Consider the following 16,187-nt stretch of genomic DNA (forward strand, 5'->3'; position numbering starts at 1 on the left):
ATAGAGAGATACTACATCCATACTGCCTATAATACAATCTGTCAGGTCATGGGAGCAGTTACATTCATTGACTCTGCTGAGGAGGTCCTCAGTGCTTTCACAAACATCAGGAGACATCTCGATGTGTGGTCTTAATATCTGTGAGAGGAAGAATGACAGCCTATAATTGCTGGCAATATTGGCACCACATATCGGTCGACATGGGGGGCCCATGATAGGGTCTGCAATGGGTTTATGGTCTTTTCGTAACCCATAGAGTTTAGGAATGTCGTTGTTGGATGATGCGAAGTTCTGTGCTGTGCGTCTCTTAGGTTGGAGTATGTTACACCACATTCCCATGTGTGCATTGAGAATTTTCTCTACTTTTTCATATTCTTGCGGTGTAACTTCTCTCATATCTTCTATATGTTTTTGCATCGTATGGGTGTAGTTTTGCAGGCTGTCTACCGATATCCTGCCTGATTTGTCTGTAGGGAGGCATACTATCTCATTGTTTCTAACTCTATGTTTTAGTTTTCTTGTGCCCATTGCAGCTACTGTACCGAGTTGGTGGGCCTCTGCTTCGTTTTGTGTTAGTGCAGTTGCTATATAACGTGTTAATGTTTTCTTGAGTCTGCTTCTAGCTAAAGAGATCATGGCTTCTGTTTTATCATCTGTGTATGGCGAGATGCATACTCTTTTGTTGAAAGGTAAATCCGTTGGATAGATTCGGGTCATATCATAGGATTTGTCAACCGGGTTATAAAAGAGATTTTTTAAGGTGTTGTTGTTGCCATTGTTGTTATCACTGTATGTGTGGCTGCTGTTGTTGCTGTTGCTGTTGTTATTGTGACGGACGTTGTTGTTGCTGTTGTTCCTGGTGTGTGCGGTGTTGTTCGTGTGGTTGTTGCTATTGCTGTTATCATTGCTGTTGCTGATGGTGGTAGTGTAATCATTATTGTTGTTGGTGGTGGTGGTGGCGGTGTAGTTATTGTTGCCATTTCCATTGTTATTGTTGGTTGCATTGTGAATATTATGCGTATTACTGTCGTGGTGGTTTCTTACAACTGAGTTGTTGTTGTAGTGGTGTCCTAACCTCCATCTAATCTTAGTAAATGTTTTTTCAATCTCAGATAGACAATTGATCTTACTGACCTTGTTATACACTGCATATTTCGGTGGTAATCCTACGGCACACGCTTCATTTTCATCCAGTAGTACTGAGCCATACATTCCAGGTGTGTGACTATTTTCGTTTGCGATGGCATTGTATATCTCCGGTAGTTCGCAGTCCGACATCAGAATCCCGTTGATGTTATTTGGGTATTTGTCTTTGTTTCCTGTGTGTTGAGGTTGTTGTTGTCTCATCCATTTCAATTTGTTGCTGAAGTGTTTGTTACAGGCTCGGTTTATATAGTTATATTCCTGATGGATGATATCTGCGAGTTTTAACTCCTCATACGGTGTTATCATGTTCTTGAGGTTTTGTTGTAAGAACCTTTTTCTCTTTTGGTACTGGCTAATTTCTTTGTACATTCTGTTTTTGATGTTGACCACTAGTGTGTGTCTTAGTCTGCCTGCTTGGCCCTCTGTGAGCCTCAGTCTTCTTACAGCTGAGTTGATGGCATTCGTGTATAACTTGGAAGTGATGCATTTTTAATAAAGTAGAGCTGTCTGGTTGTTATTTTGATTTTTAGACAGCAGAACACAGTGTCTTTCAACGTCTTGCTAGCTTGGCTGGAGCTTATCATATTTCGTATGTGTATTTGGTGTGCAAGATTCTTGATGTGGATACGTGTGTTGAAAGAAATACAATTAAACCTTGGGAGAGGCATTATGCCGGTAATAAACACACGCACTGGTTCAGTCCTTTATTAATTTATATAGTTTTTTGTTAAATTATTTCATTGCACTCTTGCAATCTCTTCAGTAACTTGTCTCTCCACTTCCATTTATTTTGAATATATGATCTGGCGTTGTTTTGGCGTTGTTTTGGCGTTGTTTCGAAACTGTTTGGTATGAGCATGTGAGTGTGTGCAAGCTCGTATGTGTGCACGCTCATATGTGTGCACGCACTTATGTGTTCGTGCTTATATGTAAGTATGTGCGTCCATATGTGTGTTTGTAACAATTTCGTTTATATCAGATCAGATAGAGACTTTTTAATTAATTTATTTACGTTCATATTCCGCATCATATGTGTGAACAACACATGCAACCATGGGCAATTGTAAGGCCCTCATCTACGTGTATTTGGTGTTTAAAATTGGTTGCGTTTCAGTTATGAGGACCGACTCTTGTATTTGTCGCAACGATGCGTCACCGGGGTGTCTAGACAGGATTTCTATGCTAATTCTGTCCAGTACACCACCATGTTGTCCTTTGGCATGCTGGTAGAGCACCGAGGTTTGTTTTTGATTATTATAGTCCCTCCAAAGTTCGTTTACACGCTCAGCCAAACTTCTTGCCGTCTCACCTATGTATGTCGTGTTTCTGTTTTTACACTCACCATCCATACAGCTTATTTTGTAGACTACATTTCTGGCTTTGCAGTTGGCACCAGGACTATTTTTGCACACAATGCAAATTTCGTATACTGGTAGAATGTCTCATTTAAAACATCATTTATTCTTGGCGTTTTTAAGAAAATTCATTATTTTCGAAGTTATTTCGTGTTAAAGTTGTCGTATTTCGATAATTTCAACCAATCAATGACGTCTATTGAGGTGAAAACAATTACTGCTGTGGTTTGTCAACAAGACGTTCTGGTGGTGTAATGGGATCTTTTCCCTTGAATAAAATTACTGCCGTTGTTTGTCAACAACAACTCTCGGCGGTACTGTTATTTATGACATCGTTCATGCGTTTGTACTGGCTTTAGCTTTAGGGTTTTAGGGTTAGGGTTCGAGTTTTAGAGTTAGGGTTAGGGTTTTAGGATCAGGGTTAGGGTTTTAGGGTTAGGGTTAGGGTTTTAGAGTTCGGGTTGGGTTAGGGTTTTAAAGTTAGGGTTAAGGTTTTAGAGTCAGGGTTAGGGTTTTAGGGTTAGGGTTGGGGTTTTAGGATTAGAGTTACGGAAAAATGTGAAAAATGAAAAAATTGGAGGGAGAGGTGGGCAAAAATGTCTCCGAAAATAGTAGCTGAAAAATACCCTAACCTAACCCTAACCCTAACTCTAAAACCCGAACCCGGAATCATCTTTGCCTTCCATCCTTTCTGGGTCGATAAAATAGAGTATCAGTCAAATACTAGAATCAATGTAATTGACTAACCCCTTTATACTAAAATTACTGGTTTTATACCAAAATTTTAAACTATTAAAAAAGCAATGAGCTGACAATCGTTACTGCACTGGACAACAGTTCTCAGTGGCATTTCTTGTGGCTATTTGCGTTGTGAGTTCAAATTTCACTGAGGTCGTATTTGCATTTTTTCCTTCTAGAGTCGATAAAATAAACATCATTTGAGCACTGGGGTCGATGTAATCGACCCCCACCCCTCAAAAATACTAGCCTTGTACCAAAATTAGAACTATTATTACTATTATTTCTATAAATGGTAGAATCGGTAGAACGCCAGACACGAGTGTAATTAGTCACTTTATGATACGATTTCAACTTTATCGTTTAACCGTCGGAGGTGAATAATATATGCATCAGCCAAGAATTGGAGTCGATTATATCGACTGCATTACATCCACAGAATTGTTTGGCTTTGTGCCAATGATAAAAGCTAATATTATGTGGGTGAACATACATAGAATTCCATTAAAAAAAGACATTTATTGAGAAACCAATTAAAGGAGATTATAAAGAACTTTGTTAAAGAATTTGACAGATGTGATTTATCACTCTTACTCATGATCAAGTATTTCTAGCTAATGTAGTTGGGAAACAAAGGAGAAAATATGGGAGGTGTGGATAATATGTTAATGTGGTGTTGGGAAGTTTCCCTCACTCTGTCAAAATGACAGCGAAACGGCATGTAAACTAAAAAAAAATATAATTGGAAACGTGACAGATTTTCCAAATTTTATGTATGTTGTAAAAGATATGATGTCTTTTTTCAATGTAGCGAAAATAAAAACTTCATGAAAAAAACTGAAGCATAAAATTTTTAAAATGTAACAAACCACGTTATTTAGCTCAGGTCGGTGAAGTAAACAAGAAGGGGGACAGTAAAGTCAGGTATTGATTTGTTTTGTTTAGGAATGAAATAAATATATATGTGCGTGTGTGTATGTGTTTATAAATATATATTCGAGACCATTGTGATAATTTGAATCTAACCCAAACCCATGGAAAGTTTAATATGTTAATTTTTCTGCTTAGACAAATCAGGGGGAAATTTGATGATAATAGACTTTGAACCCGGAATGAGAATGATGAAATTATATACCGACATACACAAGCACTTAGCGTTGCTGGAGTTTTTCTTTTGTAACACAATTACAATATTTTTTTAAAAAGCGACTCCTAACAAAGTCTGTCATTAAAGCGTCAGATAAAATGCCTCGCCTATTTGTTCCGACTTTGCTCTGAGTTCATATCCTTTCAAGATTAATTTTGTTCTTCATCCTTTCGGGGATGAGCAATGGATTTGCGGAACTGTACGAACGCCGTACTGCATGCTTTGTGGTATTAGTTCCTGGTCTTTACTTTCCGAGTTCAAATACGACCGTGACTTCCTTGGGTTGTTAACTTAAATCTTTACCTGGTTTGACATTACTACTTGACACCTTTAGTGGAGACAACTTCGCCGAAAGCATCAGATTAAGTCTCCGATTTGAGAATACCTTCCTCCTTATCTCACTCCTTCACTCTGTTGGAGACCTTGTAAAGATTCATGGGAACTGCCATTCCTCGTGGCTAAAACATATAAGCAAATCGAAAGCTTCATCTTAACGTGGTCTATGTGGCTGACACACCCAGTTCTTCCCCAGTATAGGCATCGAAAACACAAAGAAAGGATATACCTCTACTGGAAGATTGTTGTTATTCTATAACACTTACAGAGAACAGTCAAATAATATTGTCATAGGCACAAACCCCGTATCAAGTTTGTAGTGGATATAGAACGAAAATGATGTTTCGACGATTGAATATAGCAGCAACCATCGTAAAACACTAATATATCAGCATGGGTTCAAACAACGATTAAAGTTATTTCACTTCGGCGAAATTTGAACTCAGAACGTAAAGACAGACGAAATATCGCTAAGCATTTCGCCCGCCGTGCTAACGTTTCTGCCAGCTCACCGTTTTTTTTTTTTGTTTTTTTTTTTGTCAATAATATTGTCTGACGAATGCGAATTCTGCCAATTTTCCAACAAAGGTAAATATACGTGCGACATGAAAACTAAATCAACGGAGAACTAAACGATAAGGAGATCAAAACCCAGTTTGTTGAAAATCATTAAAATGATTTTATGGCCTAAAATTCTGTCAAATGCCTAAAAGCCGCTTATTATCCATATATTTCTTAAAAAATGGAAATGATAAGGAGATTTTTCTTTTAACGTGATGGAGCCCCATATTATGCTGTAGAAGATGTACTATGCTTCGAATTGAACTCACAAAACTGAATTTCTGAAATGTGATATTCAAAGCTCTTAATCCACTAGAACATATAGTAATATCTTAGGGGATAGTTTTGAGCAACAACGTCTATAATTACATGAAATACAGAACTTAAAGAAGCAATGACTGGAGAATGGGTAAACATGATCAGTCTGTCATTGATAATTTAATCAAATCCATGCCTAATCGAGTGAAAGCCATATTAGTTAAACGACAGCCTACAAGACACTGAGGGAAAGTTTCATTCATTTTCGATAATTTTTCATGATGTTATAAGTTAGATTAACGTTGCGTTTTATTACTCTGGCGATAAGTTTGTTGTAGAGCACTGTATTTATGTGTGTGTGAGTATATACATACATACATGTGTGTGTGTGTATGTATGTATGTGTGTGTAGATATATATATATATATATATATATATATATATATATATATATATCGTTATTTAATCAAGTATGTACGTATCCCTTTCATATAAGTCAGTGAGCTGCGAGCACTATAAGCGTCTGTCTATTTCTGTATATATATATATATATATATATATGTGTGTGTGTGTGTGTGTGTGTGTGTGTGTGTGTGTGTGTGTGTGTGTGTCTGTGTGTGTGTGTATACACATACATGCATGCATGCATGCATCCATACATGCATACATATGTGTACAAACGCACACACACACACACACACACACACACACACACACACACACACACACACATATATATATATATATATATATATATATATATATATATATATATATATATATATATATATGTGGGAGAATTTACGAAAAAAACAACAGACGAGGACAGGTGGTGTAAACAACAAAAGGATTTATTAGTTTAACGCTCGGGAATAGAGAAAGTCTTTAACGTTTCGAGCTACGCTCTTCAACAGTAAGGATATATATATATATATATATATATATATATATATATATATATATATATATATATATATATATATATATACATACACACAAAATTTGGTTGTTTTCTATAATATTAGGGGAATTGTGAATTTGGTAGACAAAAATTTTGTAGAAGTACGTCACTTATGCTCACGCCCACGTAACTTAACAATTAGGAAAAACTAGACCGATAGAATAAATCCCAGACATTAAAATTAATACTGATGGCAGCTTGATTGAAGAATCCTTTCAGCGTGAGTTACAGTATGGTATAGAGTGATATACATATAACGGCTTATTGTTAAATGTATATATATATATATATACAGAGAGAGAGAGATACATACATACATACATACATACATACATACATACATACATACATACATACATACATATGTACGTATGTACATGCATACATATTGAAATTCCAATGAAGAAACCTTCGATCTAGGTTAGAAACTGGCTCTTTCTCTATTCTCAAGAAATCTTAAAATAAAACTGTATAGTGACATACATATAAATATATATTTATATATATACATATGTTTGTATGTGTTTGACTGTATACATTCATATATGTATACAAAAATAATATATATATATACATATATATATAAAGTGTAGTATATTGCCACTTAAGTGTGGCTGACCCCTAGGGGTGGATGTTACTGTTGCTATTAGCCCCAGGAGGAGATGTCCTCCTGGGGCTAAAAGCAACAGTAACATCCACCCCTAGGGGTCAGCCACACTTAAGTGGCAATATACTACACTTTATCGTGCAGTTACTGTTAATACTTCATTTAGAGAATTAACATTGCTTGTTTTCACCTTTTCACCTTTAGCCAGCTGGAGGAGATGTCCTCCTGGGGCTAAAAGCAACAGTAACATCCACCCCTAGGGGTCAGCCACACTTAAGTGGCAATATACTACACTTTATCGTGCAGTTACTGTTAATACTTCATTTAGAGAATTAACATTGCTTGTTTTCACCTTTTCAATATCAGTGAAGAATTTCACTGGAAAAGAACATATAAGGTTTGCCAGGTTTTTGTCTCTCTCACCAAGGTCATCAGCTGTCGAACGCCGACGAAGGGAAATAACCCTGAAATCCGGATACGTTCGTGCTGCTGGTCGAGGTGAGAGGGATAACTCCCTTGGCAAACAGGACACAGTCGTGTGTCGATAAGCCAGCTGGAGGAGATGTCCTCCTGGGGCTAAAAGCAACAGTAACATCCACCCCTAGGGGTCAGCCACACTTAAGTGGCAATATACTACACTTTATCGTGCTGTTACTGTTAATACTTCATTTAGAGAATTAACATTGCTTGTTTTCACCTTTTCAATATCAGTGAAGAATTTCACTGGAAAAGAACATATAAGGTTTGCCAGGTTTTTGTCTCTCTCACCAAGGTCATCAGCTGTCGAACGCCGACGAAGGGAAATAACCCTGAAATCCGGATACGTTCGTGCTGCTGGTCGAGGTGAGAGGGATAACTCCCTTGGCAAACAGGACACAGTCGTGTGTCGATAAGCCAGCTGGAGGAGATGTCCTCCTGGGGCTAAAAGCAACAGTAACATCCACCCCTAGGGGTCAGCCACACTTAAGTGGCAATATACTACACTTTATCGTGCAGTTACTGTTAATACTTCATTTAGAGAATTAACATTGCATATATATATATATACATATATATATATATCTGTAAAGATATGTGACACTTATTCAGTAGTCATGATAAAACTCCAAGTTTCCGATGCCCGGGCGGGGTTCCGCTCCAACCATCTCCGGTAGCTGGACAACTGAAGAGATGGTTGGAGCGGAACCCCGCCCGTGCATCGGAAACTCGGAGTTTTATCATGGCTACTGAATAAATGTCACATATCTTTACAGATACGTTCCTCTATTTGCATAATATCGAGGTCTCTTTCTTTCTTTTGTTGACATTCCTGCCATATATATATATATATATATATATATATATATATATATATATATATATATATATATATATATATATATACCCAAAAGAAACCGGAATTTTGCAATATTATTTTATTCACTTAGTTTTACATGTTTACACTTTTATCGCCTTCAAAGTATTCTACATTGGAAACAATGCATCGGTCCAGACGCATTTTTCCACTGCTCGAAGCAGTCCTAGAACTCTTGCGAAGTGATGCTTTTTAACACCTGCGTTGTTTTTTTGTTTTTTTTTTTCTTCACCTCTTCCACATCTGCAAACGTTTTCCTTTTATGGTACTTTCATTCGCAGAGGGCAAGATCGGGTGAATAGGGAGGGTGGGTAAGCAGGGTCATGCAATTTTTGGTCAAAAACTGTCTCACACACACCGGGGTCTGCACAAGCGCATTATCGTGATGAAATCACCACTCACGACTTTGCCACTGGTCGGGGCGTTTTCGTCTCACTGCATCTCGTTTAATACCAAATAAAAATGTCTGGTCAACAGTTTGACCAGGAGGAACAAATTTTGTGGATAATTCCTTTCGCATCAATGAAATAAATCAGTATCGCCTTGACATTATTGCTGCTTAGTTTCCGGATCGTAGCCGTAGCACCAGCTTTCGTCACTTGTGATGACATTCGAAAAAAGGTCCAGATCAACGTCCAACTAACTGTTTTTTCATTTCGCGACATGCATTCGAGCAAATGAGGTACAAATTTTGCTGTAACTCTTTTCATTCGCAATTCCTCGTTCAAAATTCGTTGACATAAGCTCCAGAACACGCCATTCACATCAAGAAGTTCTTCAATTATTCGGCGACGACCCTCCAAGATCAGTTCATGCATTTTCGTGACGTTTTCATTCGTCCGGAAGGTCGACCGTCGCCCCGAACGAGATTGGTCTTCAAGCGACAATTGGTCATCCCTAAAGCGTGAAAACTACTCGTAAACTTATGTTTTGCTCATGGCAGCGTTCTTGTAAGCTGCTTGAGGAATAACAACAGTTTCAGCCGCTGTTTTCCTCAGAAGAAAACAGAATTTCACGAAAGCACACTGTTCTTTTGTTTCAGATATCGCAAAAATCGACGATCGAGGGAGAGGCATTACAAAACAAAGATGCGCTACGTGGCAGCACAACTTCACAGGATAACGCCGGTCGGTAGAATGATGATTAAGTGTCGCATCAAGTGACTTCTAGCGATGGAAGTTTGGAATACAACAGACTTGTCTCGTAGAGAACGTTTCCCGCTGTCATTTTTGGTACAACCTCGTATATGCAAATGTTTGTACACACACACACACACACACACACACACACACACACACACACACACACATGTATATATATATATATATATATATATATATATATATATATATATATATATATATATGAAGATAAGCAACAAAAATTCAATAGGTTATAGCAGTACGTACGTTTCGTACAAGCTCCATTTATTCATGTAATGAGAACACCACAGAAAATACAATGAAAATGTACTCCTCAGCTGCATAATGGAATTTCATTTTAGAAAGTCATTTTGAAGATGTTTGCAAAAAAGAAGAGTAAGAGAAGAAAACATACCATCTCGCATATGCTGCTGTTTCACAGACAAGTGAATCAAACAAGAATTTAAAATCTAATTGGAGGGATAGTAGTAATTTCAAATTTAGAGGAACTGATAGAACTGAACCTGTTGTACCCTGTGAACCAAAAATTAGTCTAAAAGACCATAAGAAAAACTTTCACGTAAATCCTACTGTTAGACTCATTTGCCCAACTAGATCTGATATTGGTAGATTAAGTAAGCTTATTTTAGATAATATTATACCGTTCATTATTCCAAACCTTACTCTTAAATTATGGATTAATACAGATGAAGCTCTTAATTGGTTTAACTCTATTGACAACAATAATAATTTTTCCTTTATCCAATTCTATATCAACAATTACTATTCTAGCATTTCTTCTATACTCCTTAACAAAGCTCTCATATTTGCTAAAAATAGATCCCTAATTACTAGAGAAAAAATTGACATAATACTTTTAGCTAGAAAAACCATCATCGAATTCGAAGATAAGCTCTGGACCAGATCTGACACCCCTGATAACTTTGATATCCCAATGGGATCGAGTGATTCGGCTGAAATAACAAATTTGGTTGGAGCATATCTTCTATATTGCCTAAATAGGGAAATTCCTGAACTCCAAGGAGGCCTTTATAGGGATGTTGCGTTATTTATCATATCCACCAACAACAAATCAACCATAGAGAGAATGAGAAAGAATATTAGAAAATTCATTAAAAACTTTAACCTTAGCATTACTTTTGAATATGGCACTAAAATCGTTAACTTTCTTGATACCACTCTTAATATTAGCTCTAAATTGCACTATCCCTATAGAAAAGAAAATGAAGTTACTAAATATGTAAATAGATCATCGAATCACCCACCAAATATTTTTAAATCTATTGTAAAAAACATTTCCGATAGATTAACTAAACTGTCCTCAAACCATGACATCTTTAAATCAAATTCCCATTACTATAATGAAGCTTTATCGAGAGCGGGCTATGACCAAAAAATTTATTTCCTTATTCCTAAATCTATTAAATGTGATAGTAACAATAATGATAATAATACTAATAATGATAATCTAATTATCCTAAATAATGTTACCAATAATAAAAATTTAATTAACGTAAATAATGGTTAGAAAAGACCTACTAATAATAACCTATCCTGCTCAAACAATAGGAATAAAAATGTAATACAACCTGATAAATGCCTACAGAACCATATTAACACCAATAAAATACCTAGCTTAAGAAATTATAATAATGACCATAAAAATAAAAATAGGAAAATTACTTTACATAACAAAATAGATCCTAATAAGAAAACTACCAATGATAATAGAAACAATAATATAACCCCAAATACTTATGATAACCACAAACCCCCTTCATATTACAAATTTAGAAGAAAAAATTCTATATGGCTTAACATCCCTTACAACTATGCAGTATCTACAAACATCTATAAGAAGTTTATGGATATCTTACAAAAAAATTTCGACCCTAACCATAGATATTATAAAATCTCTCAACACACAATCCGTATCTCATACTCTACTCTCCCCAATATACGATCTATTATCAATAAGTTAAATAGAAAAAACATTGAACTAGGTAGGACCCTTGAAAATAAAAATTGTCTTATTATTGATAACAATACAAATAACTACCAAACTATTAATAACACCAACGCAACCAATAATCATGCACGTGTTAATGAACATATTAATACTTCAACTGTTAACATAGTTGATGAGATAAATCTTCCTAGCTGAAACAATATCAATTGCATATCTAATAATACAACCAGCAATATTGATGTAACTAATTTAGATACTTGTATCAATAATCAACATAGCAATATATATATAACTAATAAGCCTCTTAATTGCAATTGTAGAATTAAAGCCCACTGTCCGGTATCTGGCCGTTGTTTAACCCGTAATGTAGTCTATAAATGTACAGTAACTACTCCAACTAATAATTACATTTATGTTGGTTGCACAATCAACCTTAAACAACCATTATATAACCATTTTTCTTCATTTAGACTTAAACATAAAGCCAATAGCACATCATTATCTAATAAAATTTGGGAATTGAAGGAAAATGGTATTGATTTTAATCTTAAATGGGAAATCGTCAGGAGAGCACAACCTTATAGAAATAGTAGATATGGCTGTGGATTGTGCTCTCTGGAAATTTACGAAATTTTTAAACTTAAGGATAACCCTAATCTAATTAACAATAGATCTGACCTTAGGGTTCTATGTGTGCATTGTTACTCCCGCACCTTTAAATATTTTAAAAAGTAAATATTTTTAAAAAGTAAATCTTGCTAAATTTTTTAATTTAGTTTCTCTCATTTCCCTGACTAATAACTATTTTATTTGAGTTATGACTTTTAATATATACTTAGAATACATTTTAACCTTTTCCAACCCACTGATAGTAGTCCTACATTTTCTCTAAGTTATTCTGAGTCTCTTCTATCTATCACTTTTTCGAAAACCTTAGCTTTATTTCTCTTAATTTAGCCCTGTTTTTCTAACTCTATTCCTCTCCCTTTTTTCCTCTTCCCTCTTCCCCCCTTCCTTTCTGTTTGGATTTTGGCCATTAATATTATAGTTTTACTCATAAATAATACTACCCCACATTAATTTATATCTTATTTTAACTGGATATGTTTATCTTGTTCTAATTATTATTGTTCCCTATAGTTTTGAACTTAATAATTCAGTGTTTCATTGTATTATTCTATTTATACTGTAGAATAGATATATTTCTTTAATACCTTCACCTTAATTCCCTTACCTTAAATTTTTTCCAAATTCTTACCACTCCTTAGGGTATTGCCCTTCCATTTCCTTCTTCTTTTTTTTCTTACCCTCATGCTTGATTTACCCCTAACCTGCTGTCCACCATTACTTAACCTACCTTCTTCTAAATTTGAAATTATTACTATCCCTCCAATTAGATTTTAAATTCTTGTTTGATTCACTTGTCTGTGAAACAGCAGCATAGTCGAGATGGTATGTTTTCTTCTCTTACTCTTGTTTTTTGCAAACATCTTCAAAATGACTTTCTAAAATGGAATTCCATTATGCAGCTGAGGAGTGCATTTTCATTGTATTTTCTGTGGTGTTCTCACTACATGAATAAATGGAGCTTGTACGAAACGAACGTACTGCTATAACCTATTGAATTTTTGTTGCTTAACTTCAAATTTTATTCACCAAATCTCTTGATTTTGTTTTTGGTTTTTATCCTACCAAATTCTGGTGCCTCAAACATTTTAAGTGCCACATTTAATCTTTTGATTAAATCTATATTATTATTATTATTATTATTATTATTATATATATATATATATATATATATATATATATATATATATATATATATATATAATTTTATAAGTCCTCGTGTCGACTTCTTTGACTAAAAACCCTTTAGGGCATTGCTTCAACACGGCCGCAGTCAAATGACTGAAACAAGTAAAAGAATTATATATATATATATATATATTTATATATACATGCATTTGTATGTGTCTGTGTGTGTGTGTGTGTGTGTGTGTGTGTGTGTGTGTGGATGTGTGAGTATACAATAAATGCATATATATATATATATATATATATATATATATATATATATATATATATATATATATATATGTAGGCATGTATATATATATATATATATATATATATATATATATATATATATATATATATATATGAACATTTAGCAGAAGCAACATAGTGACTGAAGGTCCGAGAGTTTCTTGCGTTGGCACTTAGTTTGATAAGTACCAACGCACGAAATTCTCGGACCTTGAGTCACTCTGTGCTTCTGCTAAATATTAATAAATATATACATATACTCATATTTTGAGCACCATGACGCAATTCACCCTGTCAGAAATTTGGAAACGACATGCTGTAGTGCTTAGCATTCGCAAGGGAAGCTCCAATACGAACATTTCAGAGTGTTTGGGTGTCAATCTGAGGACAGTGCAATCTGAGGGCATGTACTGAGAGTGATAAAAATGAAACATCCAGTCAACATCATGGTGATTGGAAGAATCATTTGTGATGGCGATGTTATGCCTCCAGTCATCTTACCACACGGCCTCAGACCCAACACGGAGGCCTACATCAAGTCCCTGGAGGAGGTAGTGTTGCCTTGGGTCGAGAGGGTAGCTGCTAGAAGACCTTATTTCTGGCAAAAAGACTCTGCACCATGCCACACAAACACGAGAACACAGACATCGCTGTCAGAAAATTTCTGTGACCACATCACCCCTAACTACCCAGATTGCAACCCCCTTGTGAGGGGCGCAGTTGAGCGAGAAACCAACAAAATTCGTTGTAACACCAAAGATGAACTGAAGACAAGGATTATGGCAGTATTCACCAACTTAAACAAGTAGACCACCCAGAAGAGTTGCAGGAGATTCCGAAGTTGTCTGGAGGCCGTGGTTGAAGACAATGGCGATTTTATTGGATAAATTTACTCTTTAGTATTTGAAGGTATTTTTATGTAATTTTGGAAAATATATCTGTTAAAATGAGATGTCAGTGTTATCTTTATATATATATAGACATATATGCATATATATATATATGTCTATATATATATGAGTGTATATGTGTGTGTGTGTGTGTGTGTGTGTGTGTGTGTGTGTGTGTGTGCGTGTGTGCGTGTGTGTGTGTGTGTGTGTATGTGTGTGTGTGCACATACATATATGCGCATATACATATATGCATATATATATGTGTGTGTGAATGTATGTATACGTGTAAGTATATCAATATATAATCTGGTGTTTGTAGTTGACACAGAAAAGCCAGGTGCATGAAAATAAGATATTTAGAGATAGATATTTAAAGCATTTAATACAGTAACATTGACAGAAGTTATGATCATTCTCTTAGAAACATCAATACTGCACCTCGTTAGAGTAATACACATTAAGTGGCTGCTGCTAGTGCAAGTGTTTTAGCTGGAAAAAAGGCAACGAATAGCTGTGTGCGTATATTGTTTCAAATTCAAAATGAAACTAATTTCTTTCACCTGCATTACAATTATTCATTGGTCTACATTTAAATATCTTAAGTCTGCACATATGCCAAGTCTAATATAACATGAAATAAACTCCCTGTAAGTTCCGAGTTTTGGATGTCATTTGTGCTCCATTAATGAAGCCCATTCCGTTTTGTAAAGAAAAATTGATTTATCTTCGCAGGAAAACTACACTTTCCATGAACATATATTAAATATTAACCAAAGGGGAAAAAATTGATATAAGCACGAGTTCAATCTCACAGGCAGTGCCATATTTATATATATATATATATATATATATATATATATATATATATATATATATATATATATATATATATATGTATATGTATATATGCATGTATATATATATATATATATATATATATATATATATATATATATATATATATATGTATATGTATATGTATGTATGCATGTATATATATATGTGTGTGTGCGTGCGTATATATATGTGTGTATGCGTGTGTGTGTGTGTGTGTGTGTGTGTGTGTGTGTGTGTGTGTGTGTGTGTGTGTGTGTGTGTGTATTCGTTTAACTTATGTTCTTTTCTTCAAACTAATTCTTTGCATTTAGTGAGGTTTTGGGAGGATTTCGAAATATTTGAATGCCACAATACCAAAAATTAGCTGACAGCAAAAAAATTTCGAATTATCTCCTTTTCTTTTTTTATGTGCGTTTAACAACTTCTAAATTCATTTTAATTTACTATTAATATCAGGGTTCATTTTTCCTACGTATTATTTAACTGTTCTGTGATTGAAAACCAGGGCCTAGCTACGAATTCTGTTTCTTAAACATATCTACAGTTAGACCTTACACACTGATATTTTCTATGCTAGAATATTATCTATAAATTTTACTCGGAGTAGAAGAGTCGTGTCCACAACCTTTTAAGACGAATGTGGAGCTAAATGCCACTGCTATTTAGTCTAACTTATTTTAAATATCAACTCATCTGAGACTGTCATTGTTTTAAAGTGATCTAAATTAAACGTTCCGTAAAAATTCTATTTTAATTTATGTTCTAAACGTCAGCTAAGTAATGACTAAATGATTTTAAATTATTAAATTCTTCAAT

General features: G+C 34.9%; 1 protein-coding gene across 1 annotated transcript in view; it reads left to right on the plus strand.

Annotated features, from left to right (window-relative positions):
* LOC106877244 (cholecystokinin receptor type A) overlaps nucleotides 1-16,187 on the plus strand; it is a 300,397-nt gene that overhangs the window by 167,022 nt on the left and 117,188 nt on the right. The gene's annotated exons all lie outside the window — the stretch shown is intronic.

The sequence above is a fragment of the Octopus bimaculoides genome, chromosome 9, assembly GCF_046866305.1.
Source record: "Octopus bimaculoides isolate indiv1 chromosome 9, ASM4686630v1, whole genome shotgun sequence".
NCBI classification, from domain to species: domain Eukaryota; kingdom Metazoa; phylum Mollusca; class Cephalopoda; order Octopoda; family Octopodidae; genus Octopus; species Octopus bimaculoides.